At 40.0% G+C, this 9,894-nt stretch overlaps 1 long non-coding RNA gene across 1 annotated transcript in view; it reads left to right on the forward strand.

The window, feature by feature from the left end:
* The window catches only part of LOC124963409 (uncharacterized), a 35,808-nt gene extending 27,420 nt beyond the window's left edge, over nucleotides 1–8,388 (forward strand). Inside the window, exon 3 of the long non-coding RNA XR_007104733.1 lies at nucleotides 8,156–8,388. This is a non-coding gene — a long non-coding RNA (uncharacterized LOC124963409). The remainder of the gene's footprint in view (nucleotides 1–8,155) is intronic.
* The last annotated feature ends 1,506 nt before the right edge of the window (nucleotides 8,389–9,894 follow it).

Consider the following 9,894-nt stretch of genomic DNA (forward strand, 5'->3'; position numbering starts at 1 on the left):
TATCAGGGAAAACATTTGGCCTTTGGTTTTTTTGGGATTGGCTTATTTCAATTAGCAAGCTATTCTCCATTTCCATTCATTTATTTGCAAATGTCATAATATTATTCTTCTTTATGGCTGAATAATATTCCATTGTGTATATATACCACAGTTTCTTTATCCATTCATCTGGTGAAGGGCATCTAGGAATGGACCCACCTTTTGACCCAGTTATCCCACTCCTCGGTTTATACCCAAAGGACTTAAAATCAACATACTACAGTAACACAGCCACATCAATGTTTATAACAGCTCAGTTCACATTAGCTAGATTGTGGAACCAACCTAGATGCCGTTTTCTCTTTTTAGTGGCCATTCTAATGAGTGTGAAGTGATATCTCATTGTGGCTTTGACTTGCATTTCTCTGACGATTGGTAATGTTGGAGAAATATTAGCTCAAGTCCTATACCTATTTTGAATCAGATTGTTCTTTGTCATTGTTCTTGAGTTGCAGTTCTTTATTCTGGACATTTACCTCTTATTAGATATCTGATTTGCAAATATTTCCTCCTGTCCCATGTGTTAACTTTTTGTTCTGTTTGTTGTTCGCTGTGCAGAAAATTTTAAGTTTGCTGTACCCATTTTTCCTTGTTTTCTGTGCCTTTGGTGTTTTACCCATGAAATCATTGCCCCACCTAATTCATGAAATGCCCTGCCTTCTTATAGGAGTTTTATAGCTTTTGGGTCTTTTGTTTGGGCATTTTATCCGTTTTGAGTTAAATTCTGTACATGGTGCAAAGTCAGCATCTAACTTCCTCAAAGGGTGTGTGGGCTTCCGGTCTTCCCAGGGCCTCCTCTTGGAGAGGCTGTCCTTCCCCCACCCTGTGGCCTCAGCACCCTTGCCCAGTAGGGTCTCTTCTTGTTTGAGTTTGATTCTGGCTCCCTCTTTGGGCCATGCCTCCTGCGAGGGCACATTTGCCCTGCGGATTTGGCTGTTTGGTTAGGGTCCCTTGGGTTCTGCCTGGAAGACTCTTGGGTCCACTGTTACTCAGGTTCTTACCTGAGACTCAGTTACTACTTACTCATCTCCTTTTGCTTCAGCTCTTTCCTTTAACCTGCATGTTTTTTAAAACCTTTACCTGTGGATCAATTTACCTTCACTTGTCAGTTATTGTCTGAACCAATTTTTCTTTAAAAAAAAAAAAAAAACAACGAAACAAAACCTTCCAAAGCCTTTAGTTCATTATAATTTGCATCTCCTCTGCTATGTAATTTTCAGGTTTTTTTCTGATGCAGCCAGGAGGTCTGATTTGCATTTCTCTTGGATCAAAAAACACATCGGGTACTGATAGGAAGCTGTAGTTAACCTGGTTAGGTCTCAGCGTTATCTTAAATGCATCGCCTGCGCTTTGTGTACATGAGTTCCCCAACTGTGGATTTAACCAACAATGGGTGGTCTATGGTGAAAAATATTGTGCCCATCTGAATTGTTGTTGTTTCCTAAATAATACAACAACTATTGATGTAGTATTTACATGGTATTAGGTGTCATGAGTAATCTAGAGATGATCTGAAGCCCAGGGAGGATGTGTGCAGGTTCTACCCGAATTCTGTGCCATTTTGTATGAGGAACTTAAGGGTCTGTGGATTTGGACCCCCATGGGGGTCTTGGAACAAATCCTCCTTGGATGCCAAGAGTCAACCATATTGAAAATGTGCAGGGTAGAGGCTGCTACCTCAGGTAGAGGCTGTTCCCCATTACGTGATTTTTTTCTCCACAGTCCAGAGCTGTCTTCAGACATGTGGCTCAGCCTCCCTTGTTAGGTGAGGCCTTGCAGATCCACGGGGGAATGGGAAAGGAAAAGCCGCGTGCCATTGCAAAGCTGGGCGCCACTGGGCAGCCGAGGTGTCTCCTCTTTGTGTTCTGCTGCTGCTTCAGGATGCACCTGGCAATGGTGTCCGGCTTGCTCACCGGGGATGTGGCTCCGTAGGAGAGTGTTTGCCCAGCATGCCAAGGCCCTAGGTTTGATCCTGAGCAGTGCAAAGAAAAAAGTATGATATCTTAGTCCTAGCCAGCTTGCCAACCAGAGTGCGGTCCTCCGAGTGGAGGCTCGAGCCCCTGGGGGCTTGTTAGCCATGCACAATCTCAGGTCCCACCCAGACCTACCGAGCCATCTGCATTTTAACAAGATGCACATTAAAGTTTGGAAAGAAATGGCTTCGTCCTAGAGGATGGGGGCAGTTACCCAATGGAATGAAGGGTCCTGAATAATTGTGTAGAGAACTGCCCTGCCAGTCTGAATTCCGGCAGAGGATCGTTAGATGAACAAGGACTCGGTTGCTATTGGACCAAGCCACCAAATCTGGGAGTGGATTGGTTACTCTGCCTAGACTAAGGTACCCTGATCTTTGTTTGCTTGTTGGTTTGTTTGTTTACTGCAGTGCTGGGGATCGAACCAAGGATGCTAGGCAGGTGCTTCACCACTGAGCAGTGTCCCCAGCCCCACATCCTGAGGTTTGTATTTAATCTTATCTCCCTCTAGTCTCCTCTGGAATTGCCTCTCACCTCCTTTTGGGGTAGGCTGCGTTTTCCCATGGCACAAAAATGGGGAGAAAATATGATTACATAATCAAATGTGAGCTCTTTATTTTCCTTTAAAATTTTTAAAAATTTAATTTCATTTATCTTATAAATCAGGGTTGGCAAAGTGTGGCGTGTGGGCCAAATCCAGTCTTCTACCTTATTTTCATTTTTTAAATAAAAGTGATTTTCCTAAAACTCAGTGAAATAAAAAGAGAAATAGACAAAAAAAAAAAAAAAGTGATTTTCAAATAGCACAGAATTAGCCATTTTAGAAGGTACAATTCAGTGACATTTCAAATGATATGCAATGATCACCCCTCCCTATTTTCTTTTGCTTTCTTTCTTTCCTTCTTTTTATTTTTGTTTTTAGTACCAGGGATGAACCCAGTGCTTAATCACTGAGCCACATCCCAAGGCCTTCTTTTTTTAATTTTTTTAAGATTTAGAGACAGATCCTCACTAAGTTGCTTAGGGCCTCCTCCCTACGTTGCTAAGGCTGGCTTTGAGCGTGTGATCCTCCTGCCTCAGCCTCCCGAGTCCCTGGGATTACAGGCGTGCACCGCCATGCCTGGTGGGATCTTATTCTTGTAACATAAAATTCTTTTAAGCTTGATAAAAAAAGATGATTTTTATAAAGTAAAAAAAAAATTGAGTGATGTGGCTAAAATTCAACAAAATGGCCTAAAATTTAAAACTTCTATAAGGCAAAAGCATTATAAGGACAGTTTAAAAGATAGAACAAAATTAACCCGGGAAAAATATTTTTTAAGAGACAAAGAGTTCACATCCTCAACAATAAAAACCTCTTGTAAGTGAATGAGACTCTAAATAGTTAAAAAAAAAAAATAGAAGAGAAATATACAAGCTGGTAATAATGTGGTGAATACATGACCCAACAATACGGGAATGTTCAAACTTCTACGTGACTGATGTAAAAATGATGTAGACTTAAATACAATGTCATTTCTGTTGTTTGTTTGACTGACAAGATGGAAAAAATTGAGAATTGTCAGTGCAATAATGGCGTAGAGAAAGGAGCTCTCTAAGATGTTGGCATCCTGTGGAAGATTTCACTGTGCATTATTATTATTATTATTATTATTATCATTTAACTATGCATGAGAGGACTTATTTTTGGACCGTCTGTTCTATTTCATTGGTCTGTGTCTTTATGCCAGTACCACACTGTTTTGATTTCTGTAGATTTGGAATATGCCTTCAAATCAGGAAATACGAGCCCACCAATATTGTTATTCTGTTTCAAAAGTGTTTTGACTCTTTGGGGTCCCTTCTTTTTTTTTTTTTTAATTTATTTTTATTGTAAACAAATGGGATACATGTTGTTTCTGTTTGTACATGGAGTAACAGCATACCATTCACATAATCAAACATTTACATAGGGTAATGATATTTGATGCATTCTGTTATTTTTTCCTCCCCCACAATCCCTCCCACCCCTCTTGGGGTCCCTTCTTATTCCAGATGAATTTTAGGATGATTTTTAAAATTTCTGTGAAAAATGCTATTGGCATTCTGGTAGGAATGATGTTGAATCCATAAATTACTTTGAGTATTCAACATCTTAACAGTTCAGCCATTTTAATACCTTTCATTCCATGGACATGGATGTCTTTCGATTTATTTGTGTCTTCTTCGATTTCTTTCGTCAATGGTTTGTAATTTTCAGTGTACAAATAATTCCTTGTTTAGGTTTATTCCCAAGTATTTCGTTCTTTTTGATGCTGTCGTAAATGAAATTGTTTTCTTAATTTCCTTTTTGGATTGCTCATTGTTACTCTAGAAATGCAAGTGATTTTTGCAGGTTTATTTGGCATCCTGCAATTTTGCTAAATTTTTATTAGCTCTGATGGTTACTCATTATTGTTATTTTGTATAATAATATTTAAGATTTTATACATGGTGCCATCTGAGAACAGACATGATTTTAATTCTTCCTTTTTAATTTGGATATTTTTAAATTAAAATTTCTTGCCTAATTACTCTGGTTATGATCTCCAGTACTGTGTTGCATGGAAATGGCAAGAGTGATTACCCTAGTCTTGTTCCTGATCTCAGAAAAATGTTTCTGACTTTTGCCGTGGAGTATGATTTGGGCATTTTAAATATGGTCTTTATTATGTTGAGGTAGCTTCCATTTATTTTTAGTTTGTTGAATTCTTTATTCACTACTGAGGAGTAGAACCCAGGAACACTCTACCATTGAGGTACGTCCCTAATCCTTTTTACTTATTTAGTTTTATTTTGAGGCAGGGTCTTGCCCAGGCTGGCCTCAAATTTGTGATCCTCCTGCTTTAGCCTCCCAAGTAGCTGAAATTATAAGCATGTGCCACCACATCTGGATGTTGAATTTCTTTTTTACAATCATGAAAGAGGATGAACCTGGTCAAATTCCTTTTCTGCATCAATTGAGAAAATCATGTGCTTTTTGTCCTTCATTCTATTAATGTGGTACACATCTGCCATTCTCTGTACGGTTTCTGGATCCTGTTGAATCTTCCTGCCCGACCTTTATCTCCTGAACAATGTCTTCATTATCCAGTGAAACTAGGGGTAAGAATTTTTATCAGTATGTTCTGTGTTGTGACATATTAATTTTTTTGAACTCCTTTGATTCTTGCAGCATCTATCATTTTAAACCTTATTTAAGAGAATACACTTCTGTTCTTTTAGGATCACCCAGCCCTTCTTTCACTGAACTTTTGTCTGAGTTCTCTTTTTATTCTTTGCTATTTTTCAGTCTCTTCTCAAATCCCTAAGTAACCTCCTATGTGTCTCCCCAGAAAGTTCATTCTGACACATCCTTCTCTTTTGTGAACCTGCTCACTGGAATGACACAGTGAGATGATATTAGGGCCACAGTCACGGGAACTCCAGGCTCCAGGAGTGCCAGACCACCTTTTCAGCGAGCCTCTTCTGGGTCTATGCAACTTAAAATGCAGGTCTTAAGGATATCTTTGGTTGCTGGTACCAAAAAAAAAAAAAAAAAAAAAAAAAAAAAAAAAAAAAAATTAATGACAAAATAGAACAAAATGGCAATTGAATCTAGGAGACATTTGGACAGGTAAGAGTTATTTTTAAAGTGAAACTACTTTTAAAACTTAAGGCCATTTTGTCCATTCTTTATGTATAGATGTAACCGTTCCCTTTAGAGAGAAATGCCTAAAGAATCAGATCAGAAACGAAGGGAAACCACCAGGGACAATATGGAAGAATCTGAGCATGAGAAACGCCTTGTCCTTTCTAACATTTGTGATTCCTGAGTTCTGCTTTCTGAAGAGGTCTCAGAGTGGGCAGGGGTGAAGGTGTGGCAGAAGGAAACTAGCCATGGAATGCTGTCTCACCCGTGTTTTTTTTTTTTTTTTTTTTTTTAAATACTGTCCTGAATACGCTTCACTGCTATTAGTTATACATATCATGGTGGTGTTCATGAAAAGGACATGCCTGAAAGGGAAATTTCTACAACAATTTCTATCGGAGGGTCAAAACAGGTAGTTCAAAAGAAATCAAACGTATGTGGACATTTTCTAATTGGGTGAATTGAGAATTGGATCTTAGTCTACCTCTTTCTTTTAAGAGTGGCTTTATTATTTATTTAATTTTGACCCCAAGTTTTTTTCCCTTAATGAATGCCAAAGTACATAAACAAGGGTCTGCCTAACACTCTTATTTCAAGGGTAAAATAGTTTGGTCTTTGTACCGGTACTATAAAATTCTGGTTTTAATAATTCAAAGTTGTGGGGCCTACATAGAATTTCTTATGAGAAACACACACAGAAATCCAGTATCCTACAAAATGATTTATATTTCATTTGTGTCTTAATTCTATTTTTTTAGTAGCACTTGATCATTAGCAGACCTAAACCTGGTCATTACATACTGACCATGAAGCCTTGGTCAGGATATAATAAATGATTTATCATCACCTATAGCTCTTGAAACTCCTCATCTTTTAAAAACTGAACTAGGGAAACAAAAAAATGCAAGACCACCCCAAATTCCTGCCTTTCCTGAGATTGCTAAGATGACAGCCTCCTTCCAAATCCACTGAGCACCTGCTTTTGGCTCAGCTCCATCTCTGTGTGCGCTCAGGCCTCCTGCCCCTCAGCCTCTAGTTATGGCCTTCAGAGACTGTGCCAAGGAGCTGTTCTTGGGGCATTTTTTGTTATGAATCTACTGCCACCTGATTTCATGAAGCTGGTCTGGTGTTAGAGGGTCAAGGTTACCTTCATACTTTGTGGTTTTGTGATTTTTGAAAAACCTAAGCAAGGATTCTTGGGGAATGGCTCTTAACACTCATCTTGACTTGGCTGGTCCAACTCCCAAGGGCTATTTGTGGGAGGATAATCTCTCACAAGGGTGTCACTTTCTGTCTTATTTCACACTACATCCAAGCTCTTTTCTGGTGACAGTGTGTACGGAGGTGTAGCCATTGTGACCACAGGCAATGGGCTTAAGACTGGTGGGATGAGTTAAAATATCTTGGTGTGATTTAAAGTGGAAGAACAAGTACCCACATTGAAATAATTATATGAAAGAACAATATGGTGCATACAATGTAATACAATTGGTAGTATAATAAATTCATACTCTATTTTATACAGTTGGCCTCCATCTCCGTGAGTCCACATCCATGGATCCAACCCACCACAGACTGTGTATTACTATACTTAGGCATGCAACTTCGCATCTGTTCTGAACATCTACAGACATTTTTCCAGTCCTTATTCCTTAAACAACACAGTAAAAACAACTATTTACATGATATTCACCTTGTATGAGTGATTATAAGTAATCTAGAGAGGATTTAAGGTATGTCGGAGGACTTGAATAGGTTCTCTACAAATGCTGTCATTTTCTGCAAGACTTGAGCCTTCACAGCATTGGGGCTCCTGGCATAAACCCCTATGAATGCCAGCAATGACTATATGTAATATGATAAAATTCACATGATAATATGAACTTTCAAAGTTATGCCACCAAATGATACAAGAATTCAGAGTCCTATCACTACGGAGAAACCATGAGCTGGGTAGCTCAAAAAGAGATCTGGGGGTGCCTGGGTCACATAAAGGACTCCAAAAGAGCCTATCCGGTTCTTGCCAGTTGTCATTTAGTTGGTATCATTTAGGGTATCTGTGGACATAGAGAGGTCAGGGTGGTTAGCTCCATCCTTCCTCAATAGCTCTCAATTCACATGTTCCCTGACTACCCCGGCTTGGGACAAAAAGGAAACCTGAGCAGAGTAAAGTTTAGCCAATCATTGGTCAGTGAACCGAGTCAGGAGTTGGTGAGGTGGTCAACTGGGAGCCAGGTGAGGCTCAGGCCTCTTTCACGGGGGGTGTGACTCACTCTCTCCTCTCTTCCCTGGCAGTTCAGCTTCCAGAATGGAGACGCTGGGCCGCCTTTCTGTCACACAGTGGTAACTTTGGTTGGAAGGGGAAACATTGGAGGAAGCTTCCGGTAGCAATCTCCAAGGACTGAAAGAGATAATCAGGCTTCATAAATTGGGTTGACTAGACAATGAAATATTTATTGTGATCCCTCCTCTCTCTCTCTCTCTCTTTTTGAAGTTCAAAAATCCTTGTCATCCTGGAATGAAGCCTGTGTACACATGAGAGGAATTCACAATTAGCTCAGAAGTAGCCTGTTAGCACTTACTGATGACCTCAACCTGCGGCCGGCAGAAGGCAGGGCTGGACCTGCACATGCGCTCACTTAATTGTCTTTTTTTCCTTCCCCTAATAAAACAGAAAAGTCTGTGAAACAGAACAAAACAAAACAAAAAAAATCAAATAAATAAATAAATGAGTAAATAAATACACCAGCCTGTGTGAAGTCTTTTATTAGTTCTTGGTGAATGAATATTTTCTTACGTGGGTGAAAATCAGAGGCAAATAACTTTGATGTTTAAAAATAGACTTTCAGATGAAGAATGTTTAGTGTTTTTGTTTTTTTTTGTTTTTTTTTTTTTGGTGCTGGAGATTGAACCTGGGGTCCTGTTCATTGCTAAGCACAGACGCTGTCACTAAGCTACTTCCCCAGGCCTTCAATTCAACACCATTTTTTTTTTTTTAAGCTAGAGTCTATATGAAAAGCAAATGGAGAATTATGGGGTTATTTAGGGAATTTAGACCAAAACGTTGGTATGCTTTTAAATATCCAGAGAATGGATCAAAAGTGGATGGAGCTGACTTGCGTGGTTGGTGACCACATATTCTCTTTGGGTTGGTTGGTGGGATCTTGGCTGCATCCTGAGTCAGTCCCGTATCAGTGGAGAAGCATTGGGGTTTGCTATGAAGGGCTTCAACTTTCTATCTTAAGCGGACAACTGTTTTTTCTTAAATTCCTGTGCTATCTAGAAAATTGGCATTGACATGTGTCAATCAATAATCAACACTGATTACAGAGAAAGAGGAAGATTCTTGATCTGGGTATAATATGACTTCCGCGGTGGGTCCTGCTGCCTGTCTAACCCCAGCTCCTGATGCTCCTCGCAACTCCAGGGAAACTTCCTTGGCATTTCCAAACCTTGCAGATCACTCTCTCCTCTTGAATTTCACTCCTGCTGTGCACTTCCGAACTCTGTCCTCTGGGCCACCTCCTGTGTAGTCCCTTCTGGACATCCCTGGTCCCGTTCCCACTTTCTCCCTGACACCTTTCCATCAATCCACCTTCCACCATAGCCTATGTCGAGAAAGGCATCTCTCCTTTGGGCTCCCATTTCATCTCTAAAATGTCACTTTCTTTTTTTTTTCAACAGCTATAGATCTTTACAACACGTCCCTCCTGTGGTGGGGCTCTCTCAGATGGTGACAACACAGACATAGTCCTCGTTCTCCTGGGCCCACCATCTAGGGAAAGAAAGCCTTTAAACACACATGTGGGTTTCTGCCAGGTACAGCTGTAGCCAGAACAGAAGTTTCTCCTGTCTGACTTTCCCAGTCGACTGAACCCTTTGAGAAAAGGGACAGGCAAATCTGGCCTAAAGGACAGCATCCATCTATACTAGGCATCAGTAAACAGTGAATGAAGAAGGCTTGTTTAGTGGCCATTTAACTGTGTTCCCAATCTCCCCAGTATGGGAGGATGTAAAAGAAATAAAAGTCATTTCTGCTCATCTTTACAGCTGGAAAGTTTTCTCTTCTCAAAGGACATGGATGCCATATTTTCAGAGAAAATAAGGAATTTTCCCTCTGACTAGCAAACACAAGCAGTTCCAACAGACAGGCACATGGCTCTAAAACACCTCTGCCTGTCATTGATTCAAGGTTCAGATAGATCACCTGCAAGACACGTACAATAGGATGGT

This window comes from Sciurus carolinensis, chromosome 13 (genome assembly GCF_902686445.1).
Source record: "Sciurus carolinensis chromosome 13, mSciCar1.2, whole genome shotgun sequence".
Taxonomy (NCBI): Eukaryota; Metazoa; Chordata; class Mammalia; order Rodentia; family Sciuridae; genus Sciurus; species Sciurus carolinensis.